We start from the raw sequence: 15,722 nt of genomic DNA on the forward strand, positions 1-15,722 counted from the left end.
ATTCAACAGAAAATATTTCTCTGGCAACAGTAGGAGTTGGATCAGGACTAAAAAACATACAAGTGCATTTCTAACTAAATAGTATCTGCCCTTTAAAGAAAAGGGCCAAAATGGTGCTGGAAAATCTGGGGGTACTTTATAACATAAGAAGGAGACATGGGCTCAGAGTCACAAATGGCCTTTTGATTGTATTTTTTGTCAAGCCTGAAAATGGATTTTATTATATATTGGCTTGGAGATGATGCATATAAATCTTTTCCTCTTGGCTTACAACAAATACCTTAACATTCCATTCTTGTCATTTGCCAGCATTGTCACTTTAAAAAATGTTGGTTAATTCTTAGATAGTCTATCCATTATCACATTCATCTGTTGTCTTTTTTCTTCCACTGTGAAGCATCAAAGATGTGTCATGTTTTTAAAGATTTTAAATATATTTTTCCTTATGTATAAATTTAAGAGTGTTCCTGATTTGATTATAGAAACCTCTAAAGATGGATTTCTCAAATTCTTTGTGATAAAAACGCACACTGATATTGCTAGTTGACTGCATGCTCACTGGAAAACTGCATGTTATTTTTAGAAGGACAACATGGCAGCTAAAATCTCCATCTGCAAAATAACAAGCTTCTGAAGATTATTATTTGACTCACAAATCCAAGTCTGATTTTTATTTTGCAGAGTCCTGGGATGGTTTTCAAAATCTCATTTTGAACAGATATTGAAAGAGAAAATATTCCTTGACAGTCATAAACACTCCTTTAATTTTGAAGAAATGGGAGATTGTGTGCAAAGTGCTTGATCCAGTGCAAATTAAAGTTGAAAAAACAACTTCAGTGGGCTTTGCTTCAGGTTCAGCATATTTTCCTGTTAGGCAGAAGCCCTAATGCAAGTTTTTTCCAGTGGCTGCATAGCAGTTTTCAGTCAAAATCTAGTGAAGGTGCATGTCTTGAAAGCGATACGATTTTAATACCTTAAAATTCTAAGGTAATATATAGAAAGTATCTGTTTATATTAGTCAATGCAAGTGAATCAGTTAATTTAATTTTTTTTAATGTAGTTGCACATTTGTAATCCAGTAAGTTGGGATTCTTTGGATTTGTCCAAAGAGAAGAATATCAGGAAATGTAAATGCTGATTTATGTAACAGGATCAGTGATGAAGTAGGTAAAGAATTATATTTCGATCAACAGAAACATCATCCACCATACTTGGAATATGGCTTTTCATATTTCAAATGAGAGATTAAATATGTCAAGAGATCAGTTATTCTAACCTTCCTTTTAAATTGTTATTTTTCATTTCTTACCAACTACTCATTTGTCATGGACAAGAGAAACATAGCAAACACTTTTTTTTTGTCAATGTATGTGAGAATCATATGATTAATGCTAATGGACTGTTTGCATGAAAGCTGACTATTCATTTACAGAATAAATGCTTTAAAATTGTCACAGCAATGGAAAAGTGTGTTAACTGAACAGAACTGAGTGAACATGAAGCTGAAGAGCACATTACTGACTACTTAGGTCTTGCTCCTGCCTCAGTGAAATAAGTTAGTCTCACCATTGGCATCTCTGTAAGGATCGGACATTAAAATTGAAAATTGAGTTAATGTTTGTTTTCTTCATTGTTTACATTGTTTTGCACTCGTGGACAACATTATGTGTCATGATAAGTGCAAACATTAATGCTATATTCACTAAGCTCCTATGGAAAATTGCAACAGAATCTAATAAACCATTAGTTTCAAGGAATTTTAAAATGTACATAAAGTAATGAAATTATTTCATTTCTATATAGACTTGATCTTGTGCATTCCACACCTGTGTGAATTTCAAAAACTATTTACATAGGAGCTATGAATAATTTCACCAGATATGTATAAGGTACAAGGAGAGTCGATTAAAATATTTTTCAAAAGAGGAATTTTTTTTTCATAATGAAAACTGGCTGCATTTTTATGTGTAGCATTTTTGCACAGGGAAGTTGAATTCACTGGTCCCATAAAGAGTTTAGTTTTAGAGACCTCTGACTGAAAAAATGTAAGGGTTTTCATCTTTTTCAAGGGAAAACTGAAGAACGGAGAGATCAACTGAGATTAATGAATCACAGAAGTGGTCAGATGGATTTTACTTTGTTTTCCACTAAAGAAGTATGAAACAGTCAGAATCTTCAGAGTAGGTGCAATGCTTTCCTGGCATTATACCTAACAGGGTAGGACGAAACTGCTGCTGTGTAGAGAACTGCAGGAAAAGATGTACATGAAATGTTAAATGTGAGGAAGAATTATTTTCCTGCATTTTTAAAAGATTACATATTTTTTCAGGGCAAGAGGTTGGATCACGTGGACATCGTGCCTGCCTTCTTTTGGCTTTATTTTGCTTGAATATAACTGTTTCACCTTGCTCCTTCAGCAAAAAAGGTTAGAAGCCTTTGTTTGGTGTACAAGTATGGAAATGGGAATTAAAAAATTGGGTTATATGAGGAGAACACAGGCATATGTTTTCAGTACTTAGCGTCTGGTTTGGCACTTCATGAATTTAATGACAAAACTTCATTTTCTGTGGGACCAAGTCAATTCCCAGCTGGGTGAAACATTTTTATTTCATGAGATTAACAGGAAAGGTTACAGCATTTCTGTGTTGCACACCTATCCCTCGATATTTTGGAACGTTCTTTCCAGAAATTCTATTTTATTGTAAGCTTTCAGAAAACACACTAAGTTAGTATCAGCTACTAATACCAGATGCTAAACATCACCATTCTCTCAATGAAATTCTGATAGTATCTTTATGAAGAAAAATTGGGCTAGGAAATGCTTCGTATTATGTCTATTAAAATGTACTGAAGAAGTCAATCAAGAGTCAGCATTCCATTAGATAGGTGCAGATATGGAGTATTCCCTGGCACTGCATTAAAAATAAACCATGCATATGGATATGTATATGTGAAGCTAAATGTTTGCAAGATCGTTAAAAGATTTTTCCTAAACTGAATTAGTGTGTTACAGATTGAATTGCAGAGATGGACACAGAAGTCCCATATCCAGAGACAGTAAGAAACTGAACTAGATGCAATGACCTGACTGGGTATTTAACATGCAAAAACCCCCAACAATCACCCTTTTCCTCTGCTTTCTGGGGCTATGGGCTGTACCAATTGCTTTAGAGAGTTTAGCTGAGCAGGTGTCTCTCCAAGTGACAGCTTTTAAGAGGCTTGTCTTCACAACAGAAAAATCGATCAGCTTTTTTGTGGTGGTGCCTGAAACACAGGATGAATCTGATCTCTAGGTTATGGAGACTCACGTATAAAATGACTTTCTGATATTCCCTCAAAGTGAGAATTACTCTTGTATTCAACAGAATGTGAAAGTAAGGTATTAATCCACCTATTTTTTGCATATATAGTGTGGCAAAAAAGGACATAGAAGGGTTACCAGTATTTGGATAAAGATTAATACACCGTAAAGTGATGACACAAATCTTGACTTTTGTTTCTTTCACTGGAGACAGCATTTTCTCCATATGATTTATCTAGAAATATATTTCATGGCACATAATTAAGTGTAACTTTAATTTTTGAAATATTTTGTGAAGTTTCCAATGAAAGCGTAATTGATGTTTTCATTTTTTTTCAGAGAAAGGTTAAAAGATTACTGTTTGAAATCAGCTCTTTATTTTTTGAAGCATGTTATTTTCATAAATCCTATATTTTAAATCTGCTAACAATTTGGGGTTTTGTTTGAGGAATGCTAAAATAGAAAATTATTTGTACCAGTAAAGCAACCTTACATTTGGAAGAAATGGTTTCCTTTTCAATTAGGATCTTTGTTTGTCAAATCCTTTATATTTTTAAGTTTGCACTGAAGTACATATTGTGAAGAGATAACTTTAAGGAAATGTATAACAGCAAAATTGGGGGAAAAAAGTAAGGATTTGTGGGCATTAGAGAAAAGTAGGTGTGCTATGGACTTACTTTCCCCTACTTATTAACAGTTTAGGTATTAAAGCATATTCAGAACATATTCCGAGCAAATATACAAGATTCTTTGCATTATCTCTTACGTAAGCAAAATGTTTCTAGAAATTATTTCCAACTATTTTCCAGTTTTACTTTGAATAATTTAAATAGTGCATTTCAATGTCCAAAGCCATCATGAATAGTGATGTCCCTAGCTTCTAATTTCAAAAAAAACCCTAATTTCTGGGGTTTTTTTGAAAATGTACCACTGCTCTGTAAGGAAAACCATTTTGCCACCAGAAAATCTGCCTGTCAGAAAACAGTTGGTACCTGGCATGGATATCAAGCAGGCTTTAGAGGAGCAACCAGACTTAAAGCTGCACATTAAAGGGTGACTTGTGATGAGCATGTTATGAATGGAGTTACTGCAAGGCCAAAACAACTTAAATAAAGGGGCTTCCACGTTTGCACTGCATGTGATAATCAGATGCAAGAGATTCAGGGTTTCTGAAGAAAGAGAAGGGATGTAGGAATTTCTTTACTTTCTCCTTTGAAAAAAGAAGACAAGACCTGTTCTAGCAATGTTCTTTGTGTAAGAACATGTATAATTCTACATACGTACAACTCTGAGAGGAGTCCACATCTGACATTGCTAAATGCCCACCAGCAAGTGTTGATTGAGCAATATTTAGTTTGCATATACAGAAAGATAACACATTCAACTCTTTACCACCATTTTCTCACGTGCAAGTGGAAACATAATTTGTAGGAACAAGGAAATAATTTGTTGATTTTGCTATATATGTTTGTGCCAATTTTCCAAAAGTGAAATTCTTCATATTTATCTCTCATGAAACTTTTAAAGTTCCTCTGTTTATAAAAAGGTTGAAGCACATTAAGAAAAAAAATAAATTAACATGTTTATATTAGTGTCATAATTTGAGGTTTGGGTTTTTATTTATTTATTTATTTAAATTCTATGTGGCGCAAATTTTCTTGATGTATTCTTCAGTTTAATATTCTGGTTGTTGTTTGGATTGTGTCTCATACAACTACAGGGAACTGTAATTTTTCTGGTTTTCTTTTAAAGTTATTATTATTATTAACTCAGATTCTGCACATATGTTAAAGTATTATAATCCTTAAAGTATCAGCAAATATAGAATTTTTCAAAAAACATGTACAAGGCATCCAATTATGTTTTATTTAGTTTGTGGGAGTTTTGTTTAAAAATTAAAACCTAATTTAATTATTATTCCAATTTTAGAAATTATATCTCCTGCATTTATTAATGTAATTTTTATGTTAGCAGAGACTGAAAATTTTATCTGCCTTCACCTATGTGATCTATAGTTCCAATTTCAGCTTACTTTGAACCAATAGGACCACAGAGCATGAATAATCAAGAGAATAATAAAGCTTAATGAGGCACATTGAACAAGAAGTGAATTTTAGAGTGACGTTGATCTTATAAATAAGATCAACACTGAATTAAATCAGTCTTTATGGCCTAATAACACATAAGTGAATACATTATCATTGTATATTGTTGGGAGTCATACTAAGAAAAAGCCAGTGTTACTAATAAGAAGGACTTTTTTAAAATCATTGCATTTTTAGTTTCTCAAATAGTTGTTTAAAAATCTCTTAAAATGATGCAAAGATTGAAATGTAACTGTGACACTTGCCCGTCCTAAGTTGCTGAAGCACAAATTATAAATACATCTCTATTGATAAAATACTTCACAGAGTCACAGAATATGCTGAGTTGGAAGGGATCCATAAGGATGATGCAGTCCAACCCCTGGCCCTGCACAGGACACCCCAAGAGTCACACCCTGTGCCTGAGAGCAGTGTCCAAACATTTCTTGAACTCTGTCAGGCTGGTGCTATGACCACTTCCCTGAAGCCCGTTCCAGTGCCCAACCTTCCTCTGAGTGAAGAACCTTTTCCTGATATCCAACCTGAACTTCCCCTCAGTTTCCTGACATTCCATCAGGTTCCGTCACTGTCACCACAGAGAAGAGATCAGTGCCTGCCCCTCCTCATCCCCTCACCAGGAAGCTGCAGACTGCAATGAGGTCTCCCCTGAGTCTCCATCTCTTCAGGTTGAGCAGAACAAGTGACCTCAGCCACTCCTTATACAGCTGCCCTCCAGAGCCTTCTCCATCCTCGTGGCCTTTCTTTGTACGCTCTCTAACAACCTTTTATGTCTTTTGTGTATTGTGGTGCCCAAAACTGCACACAGGACTCAAGGTGAGGCTGCCCCCATGCAGAGTAGTGCTTCTTTGTTCATATATGTGTACTCTTCAACTTTGCTTAGCAGGTAGTCAAGAGAGAAGGGGCTCTAATTGTACAAGTTTTATTAGACCGCAGCAAGAGCATAGACAGATAAAATATTTATAGCGTGATTCTTGAATTTGGCAGCATGACTCCTATTAACATTAATGGAATTTTTACAGCTGAATCTTTGTGCATTGAGTAAAAAATATTCATTCCTGCTGTTTGCTCAACAACTTGACCTTTCTACTGTAAATTAATACAATATTTTGAATTAATTTAAGACTAATTAAACTTTGAGGCCCTCTTGTACTCTTTCATGAAAACATATATCAGGGAGAAGCTAGTTTGTCAGCATGAGCATATGGTTATCTAAATTTAGCCTATTTTATTGAAAAGGTGTCAAATTTGATATATTGAAACTGTGGCACCATTGGAATAGAACCTTACACTTTGCAGTATTAGAGTTTATAGCAATACAGTGTGCCAAGGAACTCTGCAGCATTGGATATTTGATTCCTTTCAGTACTGGAAAGCCTATGAATATTTGTTACAGTGACCTTGCTTTGAATAAAGGAGAAAGAAAGGAATTCTGCCAATATTATTGGTCAGGAGGTCCTTGACCAGGCTGTCCCCTAGCAAATGTGAGAGCTTCTGGAATAAAAATACAAAAATACAAAAATGGAACTGTGTTTAGAATACCAGTCCTATTCAAACTCGAGTTTTTCTTAGAAATGTCCCCTGCTAGACTAGGAATGGTACTATGGGGCTGTGAGATCTTCTGCAAGGCTGCTGCAATCCTGTATGAAAATATTTAATTGTAATTAACACCTGAGTTGCCACTGGTTGTCTGTCTGTCTTGAAGGTACTGTATGACTTGCTTAACTATTAAAACAGCTAATCTCTCTAATTTGTTTTGGCCAGCATTTCTTCACACAATATCTACCAAGACACAAAACTCTCATTCAGGCAAGCCTGCTTTCTCAGGTTTTATCCTAGGACAGTGGCTCATATCCTCAGGAACTAAAGAACACAAAACTGGCTCCAGCCTGTTCAGCAGCATTAAGCAAAGCCACGGGGGAGGGAGAGAGAGAGAACAGGAAGAGCTGGCTTTGCCAGTTTTCTGCTGCTAAGGAGAAGTGGGAAGGAAAGCTGTGCTTGTCCTTGCCTTCACCCCGTCCTCACTTCTCAGAGGCGCCTGTCGCCTCGCATATGTGACCGTTCCCTGGAGCCCGCAGCTCTGGGGAGCTCTGGGATTGTACTTGCTGCTCTCTCCTGCCTGCTGGTGTCTTTGCAGGGGCTGTGATGGGCTCAGCAACTGAAAGACCCTGGCATTTGCTAATTCTTGCTTGTCTAGGGATTCTTTCACCATCCATCAGAACAATATGCATTTTTCTTGTGCAAGACAGCTGAATTATCAGGAGTCCAAGGCAAGCCTTGATAATTCATGTATTCACTCCATAGTGAATAATAAAAAGGTTTATTAAACACAGGGGTTTTAAAATGAAATGAAGGCTGTAATTTCTCAGTTGCTAAGAGATGCACACAGCGAAATTCTTTATGTTGGAGCCTTCATCCAGAAATGCTGACTCATTACAGAATTAATACATATTTCACATTAAATTCTACCTAAGGAAATGTGAGGTTGGCCCTGTCAATGTCAATTAGAAATCCTTAGACTTGTCTGGAAAAGAACATAATGTTACATGCAAATTAGAGAGAAGACTGAAAAACAATAAGAAGAACTTTTTCTAAAAAGTTCCCCTATATTTAGGAAAAAAATACTACTACAGGTAAAAATCCCAACCATCCTCCTGAACTTCCTTTTTTATTACTGATAAGCATAATAGGTAATTGTCCCTGTGTTCTTTTTAAAAAATCTTTTTATAAAACTTCTCATACTCATCATACTCAGAGCTCCAGGATAGTTCAACACTGACGATGAAAATAATTAAATAGATAAATATCCTAATATGTAAAGGTTTTCCAAAGAAGAAAAATATAGTTGCCTGTACACTCTAGAAATATTTTGAATTGTTTTTTGAAAGAAAATGAGTCTTTTAAATAGTTGGAAATAATTTATAGAATTTATCAATGCAATAATTAAATAAGTGCCAGAAGAGAGTAACTTAAAGTATTTAAAGAACTGGGGCACTGAATTAAGATAGGCACTAAAAATGTTTAACATATTGGGTGATGAATTTATACTTTGCTGGATCTGATAGCCCTGAAATGGGTAAGTTTCATGCCCCGTGTCCAACCAGTAGCAAGACTGAGCAGATATTCTCAGGGTGCACATGCACAGGTGCACACACAGGAACATCCATCACACATAAACGTGGCTGGCTACACAGATCAGACACAGTACACTCATATGGAGCTCATCCCACTTCCATCTGTTTTGTGGCATGGAGATATCCCAGTGAAATATATATGTGTATATATATATGTATATACATATATACATGCACAACTTGCCACTAGATCTCATTCTCCTCGGTTGCTGAGCCCCTGGGGCTGCAGCCTCACTGCAGCTGCTGGTGCAGAGCCTGCACTCACACAGAGACACACACACATATACACATACCCAAAGCTGCCACTGGGTTTCACTCACTCAAGCCTCTCCAGTTCCCTCCATACAGGAACATGGAATTCCTGACTCGTGGTCTGACTGCAGCTGCTGGTGCCCAGATCCAGGTACAGACACACTCAGTAGAGTCCCTCACTGAAAGAAATTTTGAAAGAAGATGGGAAAGGCTGAGTAGGTCAGCTGCAGCTCTGGCCAGAGAAGCATACCAAGGAGAGAACTGTCCCTGACTGGCCTCTTTGTTTCTTCTTATCCACACACTTGCTCCTCCTAAAATTGTCTAGATCACCTTCTTTCCCCACCTTTGGCTTGTCCCCTAAATATCCCAGAATAAATCTTGAAATTAACTTTTCTTGCATCCCATGATATGTCCCATGCCCTTAGGCACATTCCCCACCCCTCAGTTAGGGTAAAACCATGAAATGATGCTGTAGTCATAACTCATGCTGATGGCCTTAATATCTAGGCTTTGATGCTGAGGATCTACTAGGGCAGCTCTGAGAGAAGTCTAGACAGAGCAATCCTTCCTTTGAATCTTTAGTTTGGGTCCTCTCCTTGCTTTTGTACTCCTGCACTTCTCTGGTCTTAAAGAGATGAGTATTTTATGGGCTGATGGCTCCTGTGGTGGGTGTGGCAGTAATTGGGAAGGGTGTATTTTGAGTTTTCTCACCTGCTGTTAATCTTTCTCTCTTCTTTTGTGGGTGTGCAGATGAGTTTTGATCACATAAAGTGTTTTGCCAGGTACTGATGCAGTTCTTAGAATCTTTCTTATGATTCTCTGAGAGCTTATAGCAGAAATGCATGATAGAAAAACGGAATTTTTGCAGCTGTATCTGTGCAATGTCCTCTAACAGCTTTCAACGTGCTGAAGGAGATCTAACTACAATGAGGAGATTTTTAAAGAGAAAGTTGAGCTGTGCAAATAGGGAAGGTTTATTCTGCTTGTTTTGTAAGGGTAGTCAATTACTTTTTGTCAGTTCTTTCCTCAACTAAGTGGAAGAATTTCACAATAACACAAATGAAAGTTGGCTTAACACTTCAAGAATTCAGTACTGAGGAGTCTCCTGCAGAGAAGAGGATCTGAGACCCGGAGCAGGTGACTTAAAACATTTTGGCTGTTCTTCTGCACTCTTAGATCCCATAACTATCAACACTTTTAGGATTCCATACCTATCAACACCCTTAGATCCCATTCTCAGCTAACAAAACAGCTTCTGTCCTTCAAAGGCATGCACTAAGTTCCTTTCTTGGATTGAGACATTAAGCTCTGTGGCCAAATCAACAGGAAGAATGCCATGATTTTTGTAAAGGCAGTAGGGTTTCTGAGAATTTAGGGTAATTTGCATCTAAAATTTTCATTTAAAAGGCAAAATCAATTAGTTTTAGATATATAGTATCATTTCCATGATTCTATTAATTTTGATAGCTGTGTTATTTAAAGAACATAGCAAAACCTTAAAATCTGGAAAATTTTGACTATCTTTGATTTACACTTTCCTAAACCTATGAAGGAACAGGTAGACTTATTTTGTTACTTTTTTCTGTTTTAATTCATTTTATAAAGCTGGTTAGTTCAAATGATAGACTGTATCTCAGCCCTTGCACTTGTAACTCTGTCCCTATTTTTCAGCTCGATGGCTGTTGACAGGCGCAGGAGAAAGTATTTCAGAGCATATAAAATGTCTCTCGTGAATGTTCTGTTAGAATCCCAGCAATGTCTACTTGAACAATTTTGCAATGTTCTATTTCAGATGGCAGGTCTGAGATCACTGGGAAACAGCAGCTCACTGCCTGCCCTCTTGAAAAGGCAGTGCAGTAAGTGCAACAGACATGGAAAAGACAAGGACACAAACAGCTAAAAGACAAAAAATATGCAGAAATATTTGCAGAATGGGTTGCCCATTGTGGTCTGGAAAGTTGTCACCCGTGAACAGAGGGGATAACTTCACTGAGATAAGTAGATTGTGTGAAGTTACATTTTCACCATGTCAACAGAGAACCAAATCTGGCACTGTTTTTACAGCTAGGTAATATCATTAAAAATAATGTTGGTTATTCTTTGCACAATTGTTACAGCTTTACAGCAATATGAACTGTAGAACTGTATGACACCTCAAAATGAGTAAGACAGCTGTTAATTTTTTTAAATTCCATTCACATTTTTGTTCAATTTGCTAGTTCCACATTAAACTCACATGTGTGTCAAAAGACAAGTAAATATATGTGTATAGTAGAGATCTGAGGTTGTATTGACTATCTGTATTTAAGTTGTCTTTTAAATCCTTGTGAAAGGAAACATTATTAAAAGTCCTGTTCATTGCACAGACATCCTAGGCCTTCCATGTGCACAGTTCTTCGACAGCTGCTTAGCCGTGGGCTTCTTTTGACTTCATTCAGGTGACTTTAAAAGCTAATGACAGAAACACTTGTTAAGGAAAGTGAATGGCTCAGCCCCATGGCACAGCAGAATGTCTTGTGATCACAGTGAGAGAAAATGCAGTCACCTTTATTTAAGGGTTATTTTGTGCAACCACACATGTGGAATTTGGCAGTTATACTTGTTTAGCTACTCCACAGACCTGAGTACTTTGAGGAAATCTGTATATCTCTCTGAGCCATCTAGTCCCTCTACACTTTGCTGTCACTCACTCACTCACTGGGAGTATTCCCATGCTGCAGCTGTGCTCAGATGTTGTAATGGGCCCGGCCATCCTGTCACACCACCCTCTCAATGTCTGCTGAGTGCAATCCTGCTAAGGTTCAATGGCCACAGTTGAACTGAACACAGGTTTTATTATATTCCATAGCGGGCAATTTGGGGACCGCATCCTCAGTGTTCTGTGGGTTTTCCATGTACCTTTAGATTTTGGTAGGACTACACTGTTATAAAAGGGAAAATCATGAAGTGAAATCCATTTTTTTTCTGTCGTTATACGGCCACGATAAGAGGCCTCAGCAGCAGTTTTATGAAAAATGTATTGCATGTTATGTCACAAAAACAATAATCTTAAATGAGATGTTTTATTGTAGCAACTATTAGTTGCTCCTCTATGGCTTATTAATTTTCTTTCCTTCCTTGACTTTGTGAGGTTTCTTATTTCTTCAAATGCAGCTTTTTTTCATGTATTATCTTTTGATACCTTATGTGTAAATAGCAGTCTGTGGCTGCCAGGTTGGAAAAAATATGGCAGACATAAATTACACATCATCATCATTGCCAGAGCCTAGATTAAAACTTAGAGGAAAACCAAAGGCCTAGTAATTAAAAATCAGCATCTGACTGGTTTCTAATGTTCTGTCCTTAATAGTTGGTGAACCCAACTATTCACAATTAGTTCACAATTAGTAGGAAGTTATTCAAGCATCTATTTGAATCTGTTAACTGATATATCACACAAAAGTGGTATGTCATACATATCACATCTAAGTCATGAAGTAACTCAGCTTTGCCAGGTTCATTATCGTTCACCTTTGTAGCTCATGTATGAGCCACATTACTAAATCACATAATCTCTAAATCATTCAGCACTAAATCCCATCAATATAATTCAAAGTCTTCTCCTGACATTGCTATAATAAAGCACAATGGCCAAAAGACTACCCTTGGTGTTTGTGAGCAGATAAAGCTGTTTGAGAGAGATTTTTAGCTAATTGGTCCAAAAACTTCCATAGTGTGGTTTAGCAAGTTAAATTGTTATTTTAACAATTCTTGCTTTGAATGAGTTTATTCCAGGTATGAACCTGTAGTTAAATAGATTTCACACATCCCTCTCTCACCCTCTGTCTTTCAGTGCTGCACAAAAAGAGGTATAAGAAAAGCAAAATAGCATCAGTTCTCTCCACTTTCAGGTTCATCTGTTATGCCTACAGAGGTGTCTATGACTCTAAAAATATCCTGGAAAAATAAAGCAAGATCTGGGAGTGAATTAAGCCTGTAGATCAGTGAAAGGGCAAGGCAGAGGGACAGCCAGTACTCCTAGTGCAGGATTAGCCACAGTGGAGGATTGTCTGCTCACCTCAGGTCAGGGATTGCAAACAGTTCAAAATCTGACAGCACCTGGAAGTCCTGCTACCAGCAACTAAAGGACTACCAGAAAATTTGGATTGTGTAGGAAATGATAATTTCCCTGAAAGTCATGCAACATTTTCATGCATGTTGAAAATTTCATACTTGCTATGGCACTTGTGCGGGGAGCCAGCATTTGGTGCTGTTGAAGGTGTTATGATTCAGGACCAAGAACTCATTCAGAAGTAGGCCAGTTTTATGTCAGGAGGGTCTGACCACTATCTAAAACTGTGGACAAGAAGTAACATTTCTAATTTTTGTTCATTATTTGGCTTTAATCACTTGAATCCAACCCAAGGATGCTTATAAGAAAGTAATGGGTAATTCATCAGCTTTTCTCAGCAAAACCAGATGAATAGAAGTGAATCACATTATGCAAAAATCTTGAAGGTGAAAGAACTGGGAATTCAAAAAATATTCTCCATATGTAGTGTGGTGACACCTGAAGAGAACTTGATATCAAAGGGAAAAGTGAGATATGCATCTAATTTGCAGCCTTGCAAAATTATTTATATGGATTACCAATTACCAGCTTTGCAGGTCCACTTTTTCTAACCACCAAATAATGTCTTCATTTTAGTGAGGAATGGATTTTAATTTTAAACTTGTTATCTTTATTTCCACACACAAAAAAAAAGTATTCACATATAAATTTGTACTGATTTATTGAGAAAATTGCAATAATTTTTTTATTAAATTACTGTGAAAATCAATTTTCATTTTTCAAGATGACCTCTCTATTGAATAAAGAATATTTCCTTCAAAGTTTTTTTTATTTTTTTGGGGTACAAATTCTAGGTCCTTTTTGCAAATCTGCTTGAAAGAAATTTCAGCCTTTTTTCACTGGCAAAAGAAACTTCTTCAGCCTAAGTAATTCCCTTGACCAGTTTGTTTAATTTAGCAATTTGCCTTAGAAAATTAAAACTTTGTACCTAATCTGTTCTAATTTATTTTTCCACTTAACTAAGACCATTGAACAATGCCTTCATGCAAGGTTAATTTCAATGAACAGCTTTACTTTCATTATCGCTTGAGATTTAGCAATGACAATGTAAAATGCTCATCACCTTTTGTCACTTTCTCTCTAATTTAGTGGCTATTGCACACAAAGACAGGTGTATGATCCGTGCTGCTACATTTGCACTCTCTGTGCAAGCAAATATTTCTGGCTTGTCTGTGTTAAACAAATGTGGAAATTCATAGCAGACTGCTATGCTGACAGAATATCTTCCAGTAATATTTGGTAACCATAACGATTGTATTTAGTCTGGGTAATCACCCTCATTTGTTCACTGTCATTCTTACCTGTGTTGTGGTTGCTTAGCCACTCTATGCCATTTAATACTGCTGTTTAAGTCAGGCTCTTCAAATTTACCAATTTCTCCTTTTTTAGCAACTTCCAGTCTGCTTGGGAAAGGAACATAAATGGTGTGGGAACATGACAGGCCTTTCTAATAAGGTGGGCTTGCTTATAAAATAACCACAGGAAAGGATGAATCTAAAATGTGATGAAAGCTGCAAACTAATTCACAGTGATTAACACCTCTATGACATGAGCATCTCAGGCCAGATGAGGAAAAGAATCTTGTGGAAATATTACTCCTTGAGCTGAGACGTAAACTTCTCTCTGTACCAAAAAACTCTGTGAAGGTGCTTTATCAGTTTTTTTAACAAAAAACCAACCTATATATATAATTACCTGGCTTTTTCTACCATTAATTGCAGTAAGAGGGCAGAAACCAGTGAAGTGAAGAATGGACAGAACAGGTTACGAAGCAACAGTTCTAAAATCTATTTGTTCTTTGAAAAAATCTTGTTTATTGAAACTGTCAGAAAAATAGATAAAAGTTTTGTCATTTGAATTTTGACCACCATCAGAAAACAAATGTTATTAGACCCATATTGCAGGAAAAAATAAGTTGAAGAACATTGATGCATATTTTTAAAACTAATATTGAGTTAATTTTGATTTAATAATTAAATAATGAGGATCAAAATAGAAAAATAGAAGATAGTGCTTTGCCATGTGTGTAAGATACCTTTGTTAAACATAGTTATTGTTCATATCTGATCATCCTGTGAGCACTTACATTTGTTCAAACCTACCAACTTCCTGTTGGTTATGTGTGTGTATCTAAGAGAAGAATTTGGTCCAGTGACTTCAATTGCTGTTACATAAAGTAACTAGATTACTTTGATAGAAAAGACTATAGGGGGAAAATGAATATATCCGTATGAATTAATTTTATTTAACTACTACAGGATTTGATTTAATGATTAAACACACTCTGTTCTTTGGTAAAAAACAGGTACCAGATGGTATGCATAGCAAAATATGTTTGCTCTCTACCTGCGGGTTTTGAGGTAAAATAAAACCTTCCTAACATCTGGCATACCACCTCAGGACATCTGAAAGTGCACAAAGTGGACGGATATTGTCAGACTACAGAAGGCTATGTTGAGTAGATTTAATTTTAATTTTATACAGATAGTGGCACAAAATACTTAGGAACATAAGCAGCATACCAAGAAATATCAATTCCATGCAGCATTTTACATCTAATTTGTAGATTGTCAGTTGTGCAATACCAAGTTTCTTAGAATAGCCACAATTGTCATATATAATTTATTCTGTAGTTTCCATTGCTAAAAAGAAAAATGTACAGAGAGTTATCTAAAAATGTGTTGACATGCTGGCTTGTACATAAATAATATATACTTTTGTATTATTTCCTAAGGGAGCTGTCAGAGAAGAACTCCAACAACCTTGGGTATCTTTTCTTTTTCAGGTTTTTGATATACACGACATTGTTTCAGTCAAACACA

At 36.2% G+C, this 15,722-nt stretch overlaps 1 protein-coding gene across 1 annotated transcript in view; it reads left to right on the top strand.

Moving 5' to 3' along the window:
• Positions 1-1,452, top strand: part of GJD2 (gap junction protein delta 2) — a 5,236-nt gene extending 3,784 nt beyond the window's left edge. The window contains exon 2 of the mRNA XM_054635415.2: positions 1-1,452. This exon is cut by the window's left edge and continues 2,497 nt beyond it. The gene's annotated coding sequence lies outside the window, so the exon portion shown is untranslated.
• The last annotated feature ends 14,270 nt before the right edge of the window (positions 1,453-15,722 follow it).

Source organism: Agelaius phoeniceus, chromosome 6 (assembly GCF_051311805.1).
Source record: "Agelaius phoeniceus isolate bAgePho1 chromosome 6, bAgePho1.hap1, whole genome shotgun sequence".
NCBI lineage: Eukaryota > Metazoa > Chordata > Aves > Passeriformes > Icteridae > Agelaius > Agelaius phoeniceus.